General features: G+C 45.9%; 1 protein-coding gene across 1 annotated transcript in view; it reads right to left on the bottom strand.

Moving 5' to 3' along the window:
• Tgfbr3 (transforming growth factor beta receptor 3) overlaps positions 1 to 19,612 on the bottom strand; it is a 180,037-nt gene extending 160,425 nt beyond the window's left edge. The window contains exon 1 of the mRNA XM_021163025.2: positions 19,247 to 19,612. The gene's annotated coding sequence lies outside the window, so the exon portion shown is untranslated. The remainder of the gene's footprint in view (positions 1 to 19,246) is intronic.

The raw sequence follows: 19,612 nt of genomic DNA on the forward strand, positions 1-19,612 counted from the left end.
TATATATATATATATATATATATATATATTTGTGTGTGTATGTGTGTGTGTGTGGTATGTCTCTGTCCGTGTGTGGTGTGTGTGCATCTGTCAATTTGTGTGTGTGGTATGTGTGTGTATGTCTGTGTGTATCTGTGTATATGTATATGTGTGTCTATGTATATATGTATATTTGTGCGTGTGTATTTATCCATCTGTGTGTGTGTGGTGTGTATGTGTCTGTCTGGATGTATCTTTGTATAAGTATATGTGTGTCTATATATACATATATATTTGTGTGTGTACACGTGTGTATGTTCCTCTGTGTGTGTGGTGTGTCTCTGTCTATGTGTGGTATGTGTGCATCTGTCAATCTGTGTGTGTGATGTGTGTCTGTGTATGTATCTGTGTATGTATCTGTATGTTTCTATGTACATTTGTGTGGGTGTATGGGGGCATGTATGATACCGTGTACATGTATGTACATGTGTGTACATGTGCAGTGGGCAGCCCATGCAGATGTCAGAAAACAACTTTGTGAAGTCCTTTCTCTTCCAGCTCTGAGTCAGTCTAAGAATCTAACTCAGTCATCAGGTGTAGGCTATACACAGCAAGCACATTTACTGTTAGATCATCTTGATGGCCCAGAAGATTTTGTTTGTTTGTTTTATGAAGGGAAAACATTGTTTTTAGAGGGAAATGTGGCAAAATGGATGTCTGGTAGCCAGAAAGAAAAAAAATGTGCTAGCTATTCTTAAGATGGCTAAGTGCAGGACACCTTTCAAAGTGAGAGATAATTCACAATTAACTTGTAACTGTTCAGTTACTCAGTTAAGAAAGGCAGTCTTTACATACTTGAAAGCTTGAAATATAATAAATAACTGCTTAAAGTCAGCTAGCTAGAGAGTGACTATGGCCAAAGAATGTTATATGAATATGTATAAAGGTTATTTCAAAAGAACTATTATTTCGGACCAGAGAAATGACATGGCATACTGTGGCACACATGTGCCTGCAATAATAATAATAATGTTAAATCATAAAAAGAAAACCATACTTTATACAACTGATCTATATTAATTTTAAAAGTTTTTTTAATTAGCATAAGTAACTTTTGAAGTTGGAAGCATTTGATTTCACAAGTGAAGAGGGGCCCCAAACCGCAAGATGAACGCTTGCCCAAAATAATACAGTAAGGTCAGGACTAGAGACAAGATCTTTTCCATGACCACTGCTCTGCCCACCATCACTACCCTGTTGCTACAAGCAGGCCGCCATTTACCTCCAACATTCAGTCTCTGAAACAGAAGGGCAGGGTCTGGCAGTGCTGATGGCAAACACTGACACAGACCCTACACAAAACACTACTAACTGTAACTAGGACTTGGGTCTGGACCACGGGGGCAGCTATGATAAACAGGCAGCCTGATGAGGACAAATTCTGGAGTTTTTCACAGCAAGGACATCGACCAGTGTGGTGATGTCTCCTGATACTAACAGGAATCAGGGAATCAGACCTGCAGGCCATTTGAAGATCTTGTCCTCATGAGGGCAAGAGAGCTAGCTGACTCTGCCTCCTGCAGATGGTAGCTCTAGGTGGCCCAGCGAGAGCAGTGCTGGAGAGCTTCCCTCTGCAGTGCCGACAAGAAAGAGCTGCCACACTAACCAGCTCAGCTGCCACCCAGGCCCAGATCCAGGGCTCTGAATTAGCCCACCCCAAAATCTATATCATCCGTGAGCTGTTGAGATGCGTGAAATGCAAATCTGCAGGATCTCCATGACACAGGCCAGCAACAAGATAACCAGAGGAGTCTCAGCGGTGAGGACCCAGTATTAATGGTGTCACAGAAAACAGATGCCTTGAACCACACCAACGACTCATAGCAATGAACATTTGCAAGTAAAGATGTGTGGACAGAGGTATGTACTTCAGGACACACTGCCACAGACTACAGTTTCCACAAAGATATGCCTTCTATGCATGTGGTTTTTATTTGGAGGGGGGAGCACTGCAAGAGTGAAGGGCAGATATGAGGGGATAGGGAGATAAACAGAACTGGGGTTCAGAATGTGAAACTCACAAAGAATCAATAAAAAGGTTTTTAAAAAGTGTGCTCAACTCTGCCCAGCAAGATCTTTTACATTTTTATTTTATTTATTATCAGTGTGCTTGTTGTATATGTCTGTGTGTGCATGTATGTGTGCATGTATATGTCTGCATACATGTGTGGTGTGCATATGTGTGCATGCATGTGTGCAAGCATGTGTGTACATGATACTACACTCACTCATGCAACAGTCAGAGCACACCTTGAGTCAGTTCTCTTCTTCCACCATGGGTCTCAGAGATTGAACTTGGGTTGTCAGTAGTCAGTACTCACTGGCTGAGAGAGCTCACAGGGACTGATACAGTGAGTGGAATTACAACGGTGGAGAGTGGGGGTGGGGTGGGGTGTGGTTCTGCTGGTAGAATGCTTGTTTACCTCACATAAAGTCCTACGTTCCACAGTACCACATAAAGCAGGCATCCTGGTTCATGCCTGAACTCACAGCACTGCAGAGGCAGAGGCAGAAGGATCAAGAAGTTCAACATCATCTGTTGCTACGTAGCAAGCTCCAGGCCAGCCTAGGCTGTATGCAATCACTACTCAAAACATCAAAAAGGGAATATTGACCTTGCCTGAACCTCAGTAATAAGTTATCCCTGAGTTTCCAATGGCTTAGAAATGAATAGATTGGGCAAAATGGCTCAGCAGGCAAAAGTACGCGTGCTGTACAAACCCAGAGACCTGAATCCAATCCCTGGAATAAAAGGAGAGAGCCGACACATGAAAGTTGTTCTTTAACCTTCCACATGAATGTCATGACACAGCCACACCTGAGGTCACATGCACATACCCGACCTTGTCCGTGCACGCGAACACACATACACGCACACACTAAAAATTTTAAATGTTTCAGCTTTGTCAGTTAGGTGATTTTCTTTTCTTTCCCTTTCTTTTCTTTTCTTTTTGTGATAAAAACACAGGTTTGAAAATGGTTCAATAAAAGCTGGCAGCATCTGACTGCTACTCAATGCACTCAGAGAAGGCAGTGTGGATTACAACATCAGAGGGTAGCGTGGCAGCCAGGGAGGGGGACACAGAGCAGTAGCTGCTGTGTCTGGTAACACTTGAATGCCCTTTAGACCTGTATGCAGATGCCCACAGTGGCTACTGCCAGGCCTCCTCCACACAGAGAAGCTGGATCATTCAGGCCCCCCAGAAGGGGAGGGGAGAGGATTTAGATAAGAAATCTCTGGAATCATATCTAAGTATAGTTGATATTCAGCAAATATTTACTACCACTCTGTGCCAGGCACTGGCCAAGGTGCCAAGGGTGTGGCAATATGAAGAGTAACCAAACCTCTGCCTTTGTTTGGCCTTATGAAAGCAGCATCCCTTGCTACTTGAGACATTTAGCTTCTGGGGCGTCCTTTCTTCTGTCAACAACCTTTATGTACTCTTTGTGCCGCATCAGGTAGTGGAAATGTGGTGGCCAAACAAGGCGCTTGCGTTTTACGCTTCTGGGCTTACAGTTTGCCAAGACAGGCACATAGTCACGAATACAGAATTATACAGTACGGTAGGAAGTCCAAAGGAAGCGTTCTTAGGAAGACCCACATCCTAAATGGTCAGGCACAGAGAAACCTGGGTGAGTGTCAAACCCTCGTGGTCAAAGAGTCAGGAACTTGAAGCAGCCAATCAGGTCACATCCACAGTTGAGAGGACCGAATGGAAGCTCACTGGCTTGGCTTGGCTTTGCAGTGCGTATACCGTAGGGGTTAGGGTATGATACAGTGCTGCCCAAAATTCAGATGGGTCTTAACACCTGAACAGGGGCTACAGGGGAGTGAGAGGTCAGGTGACTAGGGACCAGGAGCCAGGGGCCCACAGGGCTGTGGGCTGGGTCATGTGTGAGAGAGATGGAAGCTTTAGCCCTGTCCATAGTAAGGGCCAACGACGGAAGGGCTGCAGCACACCATGGCTCTGCTAGCTTCTCCACGGCTGAGCCACTCCTGAGCCAGGGGCTAACCAGGCACACCTAGGGTTTCAAGGATAAAATGCAGTTCAGTCTCAAGGAAAGAGAAAGCGCTAGGCCCGGTGTTGATGTTCTTAGCCAGGAGCGAGGGTGGGCCAGGTGGGAGAGTTTCCACGTAGCTCCACACTGTAGCTGTGAGCCTTCATGTGGTTGTTGGGAACTGAATGTTTAGGACCTCTGTTCGCCCTGGTCAACTCTGCTTGCTCAGGCCCAAATATTTCTTTATTATCAACATAAACACACTGTAGCTGACTTCAGACACAGATCTCTTTACAGGTGGTGGTGAGCCACCATGTGGTTGCCGGAATTTGAACTCAGGACCTTTGGAAGAGTAGTCAGTGCTCTTAACCACTGAGCCATCTCGCCAGCCCAGCCAAGGATGATCTTGAACTCCTGATCCCTCTGCTTCTACTTCTCAAGCGCTGGAAGGACAGGAGCTCTAAGGGAGCCTGGTGTGAGTAGAGGAGACAGAGACTAGGGTTAAACCTCTCTGAGGCTCCCCTGCCTCTGGTCTCCATGGGCACCTTCACTCAGGGGCACATCCCCACACAGAGACATCACAGAGACATGCACGTATACTTAATTTTAAAATTAAAATAAAACATTTAAAGAATGCTTTCAAGATAGGATATGAGTCTTGAGTAGTCAAGATAACTCAACAGGTAGAGATGCTTCTACAGTCTAAAGGCCTGAATTTGATCCCCAGATCCCACAAGGTTGCAGGGAAGAATCAGATCCTCAAAGTGCCCTCTGACCACTACGAGGTTGCTGTGGGCATGCTTGCACACACACACACACACACACACACACACTCTTATAAAGCAAGCAAGCAAGCAAGCAAAGCAGCCCTGAGCCAGGTGTGCTGGGTGACATCTGTAATCCTAGCACTCAAGAGATGACATTAAAAAAAAAACTACCACAAATTCAAGACCAGCCTGATCTACGCTGTAGTTTCCAGGCCAGCAAGATGTTTTCTCAAAACCAGAAAAAAAAAAAAAAAAAAAAGACATGAGCCCTAGCAACCGTCGTAACTGCTTGCAAAGCTGTTCCCCATAGAGAGTTGCCTGGACACCGCTGGCTAAGGTCAGGACCTGGCTGCACAGCCCTCCTTTTCTACCTGCTGGATCCCAAATCTGCAGAGGTTTACGCAGGAGACTGTGGAATTCAGCCTGGCAGGGCCAGTAAGCCAAGCAAACTAGTCAGAAGCAGGTGTCATCGAGAGGGTTTTAGTCGTGATGGTGCAAGGATTCCAGCAGGGTTCTGTTGATTAAGCAGGGACAGGAGTGGGTGCTCTAGGTCACTGGGATAAACACTGACTGAAAGCCACTTGAGAAGGAATTGGCTTATTTGACTTTCAGGTTTCAGTCCATCGAGGAGGCAAACAAAGGTAGGAACTCTAGGAAGGTGATTGAACACCGCTTCCCGGCTTGCTCGCCATGGTTTCCTTGGCTGGCTGGCTGGCTTTCTTTCTTTTCCTTCCTTCCTTTCTTTCAATATTTATTTATTTATTTATTTATTTATTTATTTATTTAATGTATGTGAGTATACAGTTGCTGTCTTCAGACACACCAGAAGAGGGCATCAGTTCCCATTACAAATGGATGTGAGCCACCATGTGGTTGCTGGGAATTGAACTCAGGACCTCTGGAAAAGCAGTCAGTGTTCTTAACTGCTGAGCCATCTCTCCAGTCCTTGGCTTGCCTGCTTGCTTATACAACCCAGGCCTACTGCTCAAGGGTGCTACCATCCTTCATAGGTCACTTCACTTCCACATCACTGTCAATCAAGAAAGTGCACATAGACATGTCTCTTCCCAGGTGTGGTAGTTTGAATACCATTGGCCCCTATAGGCTCATATATTGGAATGCTTAGTCATCAGGGACTTGGATTAGAAGGATTGGAAGGCATGGCCTTATTGGAGGAAGTATGTCATTTTGAGGTTTCTTTGAAACCTTGGAGATGGGCTTTGCCCATACCAGGGCAGGGCTTTTTCTTTTTCTCTCTCTCTTGGCCTGTGAATCACAATGTACCTTTCAGCTGCCCCAGCACCATGTGGGCTGCCATGTTTATAAGATTTGCCTTGATATGGCATTTCTTCATTGCAATAGGATGCTGACTGAGACACGCAGTGCTCCAGTCTGTATCAGGTAAAATAAAACTAGCCAGCAGAAAAGGATAGCTCAGTGATGGGCCTGTGCCTATAGCATGCTTAAGACCCTGGGCTAGATTGTTATCATCAAGAAAAGAAGACAAGACACTATTGTATACAATAGGAAATTTATGGAAGGCCAGGAATTTGTTGGAACATTTTTAGTAACAAATGACAGGCAAACAAGAGGCAGATACAACGAAGAACCCTGAGCACGCTCGCACGCAGGAGGCAAGAGCTCTGCCACCCAAAGGCCTCCTAGGCCTTCACTTTGTTCATCTTTAATATGAATAGATTAAAAAATTGTTTTCCTTCCATGCCTTCCACACAGTTGTCATCTGAATGGACAGTGATGAGAGTCTCTCACAGTAAACGAGCTACCATCCATTCCTGTGGAAGCTTCAAATGCCTCACTGTGCAAGGTCTGGCAGGAACTGAGAAAACCCAGAACACACTGTCCCAGGAGAACGAACATTCAACCTCACAGCACAGCAGTAAAGAGAACACTCAGATTACACTCGAAAATTTTTCTCTGGAACTTACGGGAACAAAAATGCAGTATGCTCCCAGCAATGCAAGCATTTAACTCCACCTTCTGTCAGGACTGTTCATTTTATTTATTACACACACACACACACACGCACACACACACACACGCACACACACAGAGAGAGAGAGAGAGAGAGAGATTTACACGTAAGTTTAGATTCACCTTTTTTTTTTTATTAAAACCTGACATGTGTGCTAGTCTTCAAAGTCTGAGACCTCTCTCCTCATTTCTCTCTCCCCATTCTAAAGCCCACTTATAATTAATCCCAGTCTTATGGTCTTTGTGTAATGTACCCCATGTTACACCTATTCTGAGCCAACGGAGGATGTTAGAAATGGGTGTGTCCACATCAGTCTCTTACAGATAGGCAAACCGAGAATGCAGAAGGCTCCATGACTGGCCCTCTGTTGCCTTCCTCCCAGGCTGTGTTCTAACTGCTCTGACCATTCGAATGTGCAGACCTTATCCCCTTCCGAGGAGAATTCAGCACCTGGCTTTCGTCACACCATGCAGCATCTCAGTGACTAGCTACAGAGCACCTGCTGTACGCTCCATGATTTCTCACTTAATCCTCTCAACCACCCACAGAGATGGTGCTTCCTTTAAGTTGCTAAGCAATGCCAAGGTCACCAACTAAGAAGCAGTGGACCAGGATTTAAGCCCAAGTCTGTCTAATTCCACAGTCCATGCTTTTAGCCACTATAAACAGGGGCTCTGCCAGAAATAGCTAACAACCAAGAAAAAAAATAGAAAAAGAAAAGAAAGGGGCTGTGCACATTCCTACATCACTGTGGGCATTGGATGGGGCCAAGGGGACAGCTCCTAGCTGATGAGGGCTGACGTAGGCACAAGTGACTTTGTTTTGAAATCAGTATGGCAAAGTTTGTCCCTTCATTCATTAACTCAACAAAAATTTAGAAGTAACTATTGTGTGTTAGACACTCGGGGAGCTAAACACAGGTTAGTGGCTTCAGTTCATCCTTGTCATGGAGTCTGGCTTCCAGTGGGGATTAGGAAAACAGCTGGTTTGGTGATGCTGAGTCTGTGCTAGAGTAGTCAAGGAAGGCCTCCCAGCAGAGGAGAAAGAAACACTGTAACAAGAAAAAGCCAACCGGGTGGGGAGAGAAGCAGAAGGGGAGGCTCCAAGTGAAGTGAAGCAAGGGATCATGACGCCAAACACAGTACAATGTAGAGGGACCCTGGTGATCAGGGTCCAAACCTGACCTGTAAGATGGGGTGCTGATTCTAAGTCCCTTCCAGGACTGGTATGAGGAATGAATGAATGAATGAATGAATGAAATAAAATGTAAGTACAGAATACCTAGAATGCTGTCAGGTGACTAGGACCCCCTTCAACTAGCCACTAGTAGCTCTATCATTTTATTTCATATCACATATGATATAAATACATCCTATTGACATATATATGACATCACACATATCAGTTTATTTCTAACCTGATCATCTTTAATCCCAGGGTTAAATTATAATGCTGACTTTATAATAGCTTGTTTGTTTTAAAGATTTATTTATTATTATATGTAAGTACATTGTAGCTGTCTTTAGACACACCAGAAGATGGTGTCAGATCTCATTATGGATGGTTGTGAGCCACCATGTGGTTACTGGGATTTGAACTCAGGACCTTCAGAAGAGCAGTCAGTACTCTTACCTGCTGAGCCATCTCACCAGCCCCACTTCTTTGAAGCCTTGGACTTCCTGTCCTGAGAAGACCAAATTGATATTCTCTCAATAGGCACAATGACACTGGCCACACTCTTTGACCCACATGCACTGGGCTCCAAAAATCCTGACTCTTCAGCAGGAAAATTCCTGGCCCTTAGGATTAAGTGGCTGCTTCATGAAGTTTCCACCCATCACTAGCATCACAGACAGAAGCAAGAACTAGCTTCACCAATAGTCCTTGAATCTGAGAAGGGTTAAAACTCCACTTCATCTTAAAGATGGGTGGCAGGTGAGATGGATCAGTGGGTAGGGACTCTTGCTGCATAGCCTGCCAACCTGAGCTTGATCCCAGAGCCCACAGGATAGGAGAAAACTGACTTCTACAAAGTTGCTTTCTGAACCCCACACATGCGCATGTGTGCACGCGCACAAATAAAACACAATAAAAATTAATCTTTAAAAATATTCTTAACTAAGATGGTAAAAAAAAAAAAAACTGGGTATGATGGTGCACACCTGTAATCCCAGCACACAGGAGGTGGATGCAGGAGGGTCTTGAGTTTGAGGCTAGCCTGGACTACATGAGACCATCCCAAAATAATAAATAAGTAAAGATAGTAATGCAATTTCCTCCCATGTCCTTCTTGCCTGAAGTGGAACATTTCTTTTCAAAGAAAATAGGACAAAGAAGAAGGAAAAAAAATTCAAAAGACATGAGGCCTGGCAGACTTCAGGCTACTGTAGCACAGGCCCTAGCAGGGCCGATCTGGAAGGTTCGATGAGCTGCCAACAGGATGAGCTCAGAGCCAAAAGAGGATGTAGGGGCACAGTGAGAGCTGCCTTCTGCTCTGCACACCCTCTCCCCAAACCCCTTCCTCTGCTGCCAGGTTTATTTTTCATCTTTTTAGCTGGATGGGTTAAAGGGCAAACCACAAGCAGAGAGAAACCACAACAAGCCCTTGCCTGCTGGAGGTAAAATGGGAATCTCCCAAACCACTTGTAAGGCTGGGAGAGTCGCCAGTGTCCCAGCCCAGCTTATCTCCAATGAGGCAGTGAAAATTCAGGTTCTCTACCTCCCTGCAGAAGAGATACCTGAGTGTATGCTAAACTGAAGCTATCAAACCCTCCCAGGTCCTGCTTCTTCTGATTCGTTTATTCATTCAACAAACACTACAGTTCTGAGAGACTTACTCCACACCAGCTATTGCCCCCAATATGTGGATACAAGGCACAAAATGTACAAGTCCCTGCCCTGGGAGCCCTGGAGACAGCATAAGCATGACACATAACTGTATATCAGGTGGGAGTCTTAAGTTTCTTTGTTTTGACCAAAGATCTATAGGAAGTGACCTTCAGATATCTGGAAGAACAGAATATTCCCCAAAAGACTGATTTATTAAAGGCATCATGTGGAGTGGTAAAACCTTCAGGAGGCAGGTTATAGTGAGAGGCCTTTAGGCCATTGAAGACAGGCCCTTGAAGAGGTGGTGAGACCCCAGCCTTTTCTATTCCTGCCTAGACATGAGGCTAATAATTTTGCTGTCATGCTTCCCACCACATGTGCTGCCTTACCACAGGCCCACACAACAGGGGCAATTCTGAACAAGACCCTCCAAAACGGTGAGCTGAGAGCAACCTTTTCTCTTTATAAGCTAATGATCTCAGGTGTATTTGTTATGGTGATGAAAAGCTGACCGTTACCCTCAATTTTAATCTAGGATGGTTCACAGAAAGAAAAAGGCTCTTGTGAGCTAGCAAGAGAAGTCGCTTCAGAGAGGAACCACGTGAAGCTTCAACAGAAGAGCTAACGTGTGGTGGTTTGAATACGCTTGGCCCAGGGGATGGCACTATTAGGAGGTGTGGTCTTGATGGAGGAAGTGTGTCACTGTGGAGTGGGCTTTGAGACCCTCCTCCTAGCTGCTTGCAAGACAGTCTTCTCCTGTTTGCCTTCGGAACAAGATGTAGAACCCATGCTTCCCACCATGATGATAATGGACTGAACCTCAGAACCTGTAAGCCAGCCCCAATTAAAGGTTGTCCTTTATAAGACTTGCCTTGGTCATGGTGTCTATTGACAGAGTAAAACTTTAAGATAACAGAGGAGGCTGGAAGAGCAGGGCACACTGGTTATAAAAGTGTGGTTATGAAAGAAACAGGATGTGAGCACACATGGAACACTTGGGAAATCAGAGCTGCCTCAGGTGAACACACTGAGGATCAAGAGAAGCAGAGGGGAAAATGGCTAAGATTTTAATAACCATACAGTCCATGCTAAGGAGAACAGAATCACAAATCTGCAAGATCCAAGAGACACAAAGTAAGGTATGCATCACGGACGAGAACTTGGAGAAAGATGCAGAAGCCACAAGAAACAGCTGGAAGACGATGGGAATAGTCAGGGTCCTGGGAAGACCTGGGAGGATGCTATCTGCAGAGATGCACCTGTTAGATATTCACACCACTCAAGTGTCATGGAAGGCTTTCCCTGCTGTGGACTCCCTTTGTAAACTTTGTATACTTTGTAAACTTTGTAGACCTTAAGAAAGAAAAGTGGTCAGGGCCTGGGGGTGGGGTGGGTTGGAGCTCCATCAGCTAGGCCCCTCCCTCACCCTAACCCTCCCAACTATCATAACTGTCACAAAGGTCATCTCCAGATGGTCATCTGCAGACCCTCAACAGGACCCTCCCTGGGTTATGCTAATCTAGATGAAAAGTCTAAACAAAAGCCACCAATCCCTGAACAGGAAAACCCACCAATCCCTGAGCTCTCCCAAGCTCAGGACTTGAAATCCAACCAATCTCATCCTGGAAATCTCCACCCTAGAAGGCTCCAACCCACAAAAGCCCCCATAAAAGCATTGCACTTTGTCCAATTCCCCACTGCTGTCTGATCCCTCCCAGGAGCATAGGCAGCCAGTCCTGGATTCATTCCTCTACATCTTTGACCTTCCAATAAATCTCTTTCAATGAGATTTGCTGCCTGGTGTGATTCTCTCATCGGAAGAAGACAAGCAATAAAGAAAAGAAGAGAAGCAAGACGGAGCACACTGAGGCCTCTGAGCTCCTCAGCTCAGCTGGGGATGCCCTCCCTGGGGAGCTGCAACGCCTCTGCTGAGGAAGCTTCCTCTCAGAACTGTGTGGTTCTTGAGTTCCCATGTTGCAGGACACCCTTCCATTGGGACACTGTCCCATCTCAGAGCTATGTGGTTCCTGGCCTTCCAAGTTCCAGGACACCTTCCCATCCAAGCAGAAAGACCAACAGTGCTGAGCTCAGACCACATCGATGCACAGGGGGACAGCAGCAAGGATGACATGAAAAGTGATGAGAACAATAGGCCACAGAGAATATAGGACGTTAGAAGGTATGCTTAATTTAATGGGATGACCTGTTTGAACCACATGAGGCCGCCTACAGACTGCCATGAACGTGGCTCTAAAATAGAAAACTATAAGTTTCTAGAATGGATAGGGTCATTGACTATATGTAGGCCGAGAAGAAAGATGGGCAGGAAAAGTGTTAACAGTGTGGATGTCCCTCACCGGAACCTACATTGAAATTTAATATCCTTTATGAAGGAGCCAGAGGACAGAGCTGGACCCAGCTGTGATGACTGGAGGCAAGGCCACTGTAAGATGGCAATTAAGGCTTGGTGCTGTCATAAAGCTAGGGCCCTGAGGAGAGGCACCTGAGCTAGGATGCCGTCTCCCCTTATATTATCTGAGGACTTGGCAGAGCCCCTCCACCACCACCAGCAACAAGTACCTCACAGGCTCAGTCTCCCAGCCTTTATTCTGTATAAGTCATTCAGTTTGGGCTATTCTGTGGTAGCAACAGAAAGTGGGCTAACATAAGTGCCAACAAACAGGGACTCAATATTGAACAGGAAGCCTGCAGAGATGTCAGGAACTTGACAGAACTAGTTCTAAGAAAACCACAGGAATAGAACAGGGACAGAGGGGCAGAATGAAGCAGCAGATTGGGAAGATTTTGTTCACCCTCTGTTGGGAAGGTTATCTTCTTAGATACCTGGGTCTCCAGGACCTGCAATCAGCAGCAGGCACCTCAAAAGGCTAGCTTTTGGGCTTGGGATGTAGCTCAGTTGGTAGAGTGCTTGCCTCGCACAATCAAAGCCCTTGGTTCGAGCCCCAGCACTGCATAAACCAAACATGGTAGGCATACCCATAATCCCAACTTCTGGGACCATCAGAAGATTAAGGTCAACCTTAAAACTACGAGTTTGAGGTCAGCATGGGCATATGACATCCCATCGAGAGAGGGAGAGAGAGCGCTAGTTGTTTCTGCCTGGTGTGAAGGACAATGCGTTCATGTTCATCATCCAGCTGCCTACACACCTTGCCTCTAACATCCTCCCACAGAGTCTAGAGTACCGCTGAGCCTAGACACCACAGCTGCATGGAAAACACGGGGAAGGTGTGAGGAAAGGGGGGAGGACCTTGCACCCTATTCTGGCACTGTGAAGGTGGGGAAAGCTTTCTCAAACACACCAGCTGGGTCCCAGAACCCTCTTCCCTTTAGCACCACCAAAAGCTGCCTAGCTGCTTGCTCTTCTGTTCTCTGCAAAACATAGGGACCAAAAAACTCAACCCTAAAATTGCTTCTAATCTCCAATACAAGGCACTTGAGAGGCATCTGGAAGCCAAAAGAAAAACTAGCAGATTCTCTAAGGCTCGTATGGATGGTCCTTTGTTCTTCCTCTCTTCAGAACACCAACCCGTCTCCCAGATGGACATTTTTCTTGGCTTAGCTTCACGTGTGCATGCGCACAATATGCATCATTGGAGCCAGGCTGTTTTCCCTGGCTTGTGGAGAATAGTATCTTTGGGATGCTAAGAGTTGCCAGTCGCAACACCAACCTGAGGCAGCCTTGGAGTTCCTGCCTGCACACCTCCTAAAACTTGCTATCAGTCCCAACACAGTGAAGCTTTCTCCAGCTATCCAACAGGAGAGACACTCCTCTCTTTCCCAGACTCCCTACCCAGTTAAACTCCAAAGAATCCCACCCTGGGTTCAACCAGCCCCAGTTCAAATCCCAATTCAAATGACATCCACCTGAGACATTTTCTGGAGGCGTTTTCAAGAACCTGCAGAACTCCTTTTAAAAGAAATCTCTTTCTCTAAGCCCACACACTGAATAAAACTAAAACTGTGAACAGACACTCTAACAAGGAAACACAGATGCCACAAACTGAAAAGGCATTCGCAGAGAACCACAGGGAAAAAAAGCACAGGTCTGTCCTCCCTGAGCTGCCGTGGAAAACATCATGAATCCAATGCCAGGCTGCAACTGTGGTCAGGTGTGAATAGGAGGGATCAGAAACCAAGACGAGTGCAGCTGTCTCTGCACAAAACAGGCCATTGCTCATACGGTGTTCATGGTTCACATGGTATGCTATAAATATACAACATGTAACCCCCTCTCTAAAGTCATAAAGGTAAAAACAAACAAACAAGAAAGAATAGAAAATGAAGAAGAATGTCTGGACAGAAAGGCCTTGGCAGAAAGAGGTAGACCCATTTAGAAGATGAGAAACTTCTCCCCACACAGGGAAGACCTGATACTGCCTTGATGCTCAGCACACACTATGACTCAATGGTGCTTTCCCTCCGAGTCAAACTGAGCTTGCCAGCCCACTGCATAAAGTCATGTAAGAAAAGGGCGCACACCCTTTGAGGATACTGAGAAAGGTTTGTGTTTGAGTGCATTCTGTTTTAAGAGTAAAAGCCACAGAAGAGACAACTACCAACAACACAAAGAGGCTTGCACAATGATATTTATTTAGGCTTTGTGTCAAAGTGTCTCACCTCAAATAACCCTCCTAATGGGAGGGAAAAGAAAAGTCATAGTCTACTCGAGCAATTATTGCACAGTTAGGTAATTATGAAGTGAAATGTGCAAACAGCCACCAGCATGGTGCTGTATCCAAGGACCAGCATCACACTGTCAAAGCACATGAATTGCTAAGATGCTAACAGGATGACACAACCACATGGAACTAAGTATTCATCAAGTTTCCACGAAAAAGACTCAAGCAGTAAAAAGAAAATGCAGTGTCCTGCCAGACCCTCCACGTGGGCTGTTCAGTGCACCACGCCAGTGAACCCGAGCGAGGATGATCAGATGAGAGGGAAAGGCTCCGGACTCTCTTTAGAGAGCACTTCACGGGGTGCTCTCTAAAGAGGGTTTTTATTTCCCACCACCACAAACTAATCAAATGAAATGTGTTTTCACAAACAGTCCTTCTGTAATTGTATACAACAACCTGACTTCAGCATATGCCAGAAAAATTAATTATGTATTTGGAGGGACAGAAAAACAGGTGTCCTTCCCAGTGCAAACGGTACCGAACCCCGCAGGTCCTCCTCAGTCACAGCCGGACACCCAAGAAACAGACACTTCTCTGTTATCCATTTTCCTAAAGTGAACAGAAGTTTGGTACTCCAATCTAACTTAATTTCGATGATTATTCCGGTGACAATCTGACATTAAATTTGAAATAAAAATGAAGCTTGCTCACATTTACACTTAGAGTCCTTTACCCAGATTTGGAAAAGCTTTTGATTTTTGTTTTTGTTTTGGGGGGGATTTTTTTTTCCCATGACAGGGTCCATGTAGCCCAGGCTGGCTTCAGACTCACTATGGATTGTAAGCTGATTTGGAATTCCTGATTTTCCTGCCTCTACCTCCCGAGGGCTGAAGTGAGAGGTATGGTCTACTATGCTTGGCTGAAAGAAATTTCAACACACAGCAGTTGCCGACACAAATAGCAGATAGTAATACTGTGCACACTAATGCACATACGCACGCCCTATACAATACTCATCGGCAGATGCATTAGTATGCCCTACAGATGTGTTTCTGGGGCTCTCCTCCAGTCTTTCCTTCTTAAATACAAGCCTCATAAGTAGTTGTTAACCTATTTAAATCTCCATCTTTGGTCCGAAAAAAATGAAGGAAAAACTGTAAAATAAGGCCCAAACAAGAGTAGCCCCAAAGAGAATTTATACAAATACTGAATCAAACCCAAAATATTACATCTCTTGGCTGAGAGATCTGGAGATCCAAATAACTGGACGTCTCCCTAAGGTTTCGGGGGCGGGGAGGAGGCTGAGGAGGGGGGCAGGCACGCTTAGAGATAGATACATGTTAAACCTTAGCAAGGACTTTGTAAATGGAGCAAGTAAGTCAAGTAACAAGTAAATGTGTGATTTCAAAGGCTATAACAACAAGAAATCCAGAGCCCAGAAAATGGACCCAGATCATTTTAGCAGTTTTTCCAAGTGGTGTTTGGTTTATATCAGCCTGACTAGAAACTGAACAAATTAGCAACAGTTTGCGTTTTTACAAAATGCTGCAAAGAAGCAGTGCTAACACTTCGCACTTGAGACTGAAGACAGGGAAACCAGAGAACTTCCTGTGCCGGGTGTGTGTGTTCTACTGATGCAGACACCTCACGGAATCTCTTACTCACCGATGCTCCTGAAGGGATAACTTTTGGGGTGTGGGAGTGTAGCTCAGAGACCTGGTGCGTGCCTCGTATGCATAAGGCCCTCGGCTCAAACCCTAGCACCTCAAAATAATAGGAATAGTAGTTATTCTTATAATCTATGCTCACCCTCACATTCTTAACTGGCCACTCTCCTAAGGCAGTGAAAGAGAACATCTAAGTTAAAGATCTCTAAAAACATGAACCTAACCAGTTACGTAAATTTCAAAAACTAGTTAAAAGATTTTTGAATGTGAAAGAATGCAATGTTTGACAGTTTAAGGAACTGACTGAAATAGCTATTAAAATCATTATTTAAAATAGGGACCTCGGATGCCTAGACACACCAGATACCTGTACTCATGCAGAATATGGCTTTGAACTATTGACATACAAATTGAACACCCCTGACCCAAAAATCTAACATCCAAAGCATTTCCAAATCTATAACTTTTTCAGCACAAGTCTGACAAGTGGAAAATTCCACCCGATGTCATATAACTAGCTGAACTCAAGACACAGATACACTAAAAACATTGTACAAAATTACCTTTATGTTATCAGATATATATTACACACAAATTATGTCTAGACCCAGTTCCCTCTCCCAGGAGATCATGATGCACATCAAATATTCCAAAGTCTGAACAAATCCAGAGCCCTTTTACTCACAAGCATTTTATTTATTTATTTTTTTTTTTTGAGACAAGGTTTCACTGTGCGTGTAGCCCTGGCTGTCCTGGAACTGGCTCTGCAGACCAGGCTGGCCTCCAACTCACAGAGATCCTCCTGCCTCTGCTTCCTGAGTGCCTGGCACCCCCAAACACTTTTGATGAGGGAACTCACACTGAATTAAAACATACATGTCTGCAGAATGTTCAGCTCTATAAAAGGGACACGGAATAATGGACTCCCTTACATGAGGAAAATGTTAATGAAAGATGATGGTGACAGTACTGAATCCATCAGCCTCCTCAAGAAGGAGTTCGTGCATTCAGTTTTATAAATGAGACAATGGAAGTCATTACAAAAGGATTCTCAAATGAATCTCTTCAGATTGCCACTTCTAAATAGCCGAAAGTGCTATTCAAACAACACAAAATCTTACAGACATACCTCTCAAGGAAAGCAAACTAGAAGGGGAGAAAAAAAAAGACCCCATGATTTGTACTTAAATATTTACCTAGCCACTACAGGTTCTAGACACACATTTAACATTCAGGCCCGGAACTCAAGATCATTCCATTTTTAAACAGTTGGAATTAGTCGTAAAGCAACTTAGTTACTGTACTAGATAAAGCTACAATAATTTCCATTTCTGAAATATATGCTACACACAGTACAAACAGGTCTAGATGTCAGCAGGATATCAATAATATGCTGTGCGCCCCCTGCTGGCTAATGTTTAAAATAACAATGAATTTCTCAAGGCATAGGCCTTTGAAGTGCTGGGGTTCAAAACTCAGTTGATGACTTTATTGTTTTTTAATGCACATATCTTAATCAACAGTTAAGCAAAGCTGGTGTGGGGTGGCCAGATTCCATCACAATAGGGGACGTTTAAAGCTGACAACAATGTCAAGAGAAAAAAGTATGCCGAAGCCTTGAAATGCTAAACAATGCAGAATTAAAGCCAAAAGCAGAGAACATCAAGAAACAGAGCAACATCCTCTCGCTGAGACAATGGCATGAAATCAAGTCGTCTTTAATAGCCCTTCGGGGGGTAAGAATTATTTCCCTGCCTCCTGTGCCAGCCTCAAGCTGTTTCCTAAGGAAGCCAAGCGGCCTTGATCAACAATGTCTGGTGGATTAATAAAAGTAATGAAGAATAGAAATTGAAATTAACACGAGTCAGAGTTCTATTTATAATTATTTGGACCCAGGCTCAGAGAAGCTGGATTCTGGCTCCTGCAAAGTAATACGTATATGATCCTCTAAATTAATCACAGATAATTTGTATCTGTGTTTCAAAAGATGTATTCAACTCAGACAGGAAGCTGGGCGAGAACAGAGGGCCAAGGACTTAGTGCCCATGGATCTTACCACACTTTCTGCCATGACTGACCAAGGCAGCTCTTGGGTTAAAAGTAACAGAAAGCTCTATGTGACCTTGGACAAGCAACTTTGCCTCTAGCTGCTGGAGTCTAGCATATATGATCTGTAAAATGGGTCCACTAAAATCTCTTTTAACCAGAGTTGTCTTTAAGCCCTGACAGGAACTAGCTGGAGTTGCTGGAGATACTGACATACAGGGAGGGATCAATACATTCCCGTTTTAGTACCCCAAAAGAACCAGCTGAGCTCTCCCTAAAATTACCCGCTACAATCTAAAGAGTCATTCCCGGGATATTAAAGTATCCGGATATGTTTTTTTTTTTTTTTTTTTTTTTTTTTTTTTTTTTTTTTTTTTTGCGTGTTGGTACCCTCCCAAGCCGCTCATTTCTTTGAAGGAAGAAGAAAATTTAAATTGGCTGGTTCTTTATCTCAGTCTGACACTCACGGGATGCCTACCCTCGCGGTTCTCCTGTCACCGCAGGGCGCAGCACGAGGCGCTAACACCTGTGCTGCGCTCTGCGCGGTCCCAGTCAGAAACATCTGTGCACTCCTCCAAACCGCACAGCCACCTAGGGGGACCGAGTCCTCCCAGTTCACCGTTAGCGAGTAGGGCAACTGTTTGCACCAACACCTAAGCCGTGATACTTGCGGCTTGTCAGTCCAGCTGTCTGCAGTCCTACCCAGTGCGGGAAGGTGGGACAAATGCCCACAATAAGCCCAACTCTACAAGCGGATTCCCCTAACAACATCCAAGAGTTTCAAGTTTGTCCCAACCAAGTTCACAAATCGTAGGGAGCCTCTACCATCAGCGGGAGCGCGGCAAGGTTAACCCGGGAGCGTCCTTCACGGCATTTTCGGGACTGACTCCCCGAGCCAGGGCGCGGCCAGCGGGGACCCAGGACTGGCGTGGGCGCGCGAGTCCCGCGGCCGCGGCCTCTGCTACCCATCATGGTCGAGTGCCCACCCACGCTGTCACGCGCCAGGAGCGCAGTGGCCTGCAGCCCTGCACGGGACTAGGAAACAGTGGAGAGGAAGAGCGAAAGCGGGCGTGGGGAACTCCTCCCCCGCGCTGTCCACCCGGGACCGCAACGGATCCCGGTTCCGCTCAGCGTCAACCCTGCGGGACCAAAGCCAGGTCCCAGCCTCGGGGTCCTGGATGGCCAGAGGAACCCCGCAAAGCAGGCACCAACTCGCACTGCGCAGCGTGCACAGCCACTGATCGGGCGCCGAGCCGCACGTACCTCGCAAGCGGTGTGTCCAGGACCGGTCGTCCGCCGCGAGGTGGGGGAGTAGCCGAAACGAGTCCCCGCGCCCAGCGCGCGCAGGCGGCCGCGAGCTCAGCAGCCGCAGTTCAACTGCGCCATCCGGACCCCGCCGGGGACTTTCACCTCCTGCCGGGAGTTCGCGGAATCGCGCAGCGAAAGTGGCCTGGAAGGACAGCAGCCCGCTTCTCCCTCTCCCCCTCTCTCTCTCACTGCCAGGGAGGAGGAAAGTGGCGCTCGGCGTCCCCGAAAGCCTGGATCACCCCCATCAGGCCCGTGCGGCGCCCTAACTCGGCCGCGCACACGCGCGGGCGGGGTCGGGCTCGCAGCCACAGCAATCAGCGA

Source organism: Mus caroli, chromosome 5 (assembly GCF_900094665.2).
Source record: "Mus caroli chromosome 5, CAROLI_EIJ_v1.1, whole genome shotgun sequence".
Classification (NCBI taxonomy): Eukaryota; Metazoa; Chordata; class Mammalia; order Rodentia; family Muridae; genus Mus; species Mus caroli.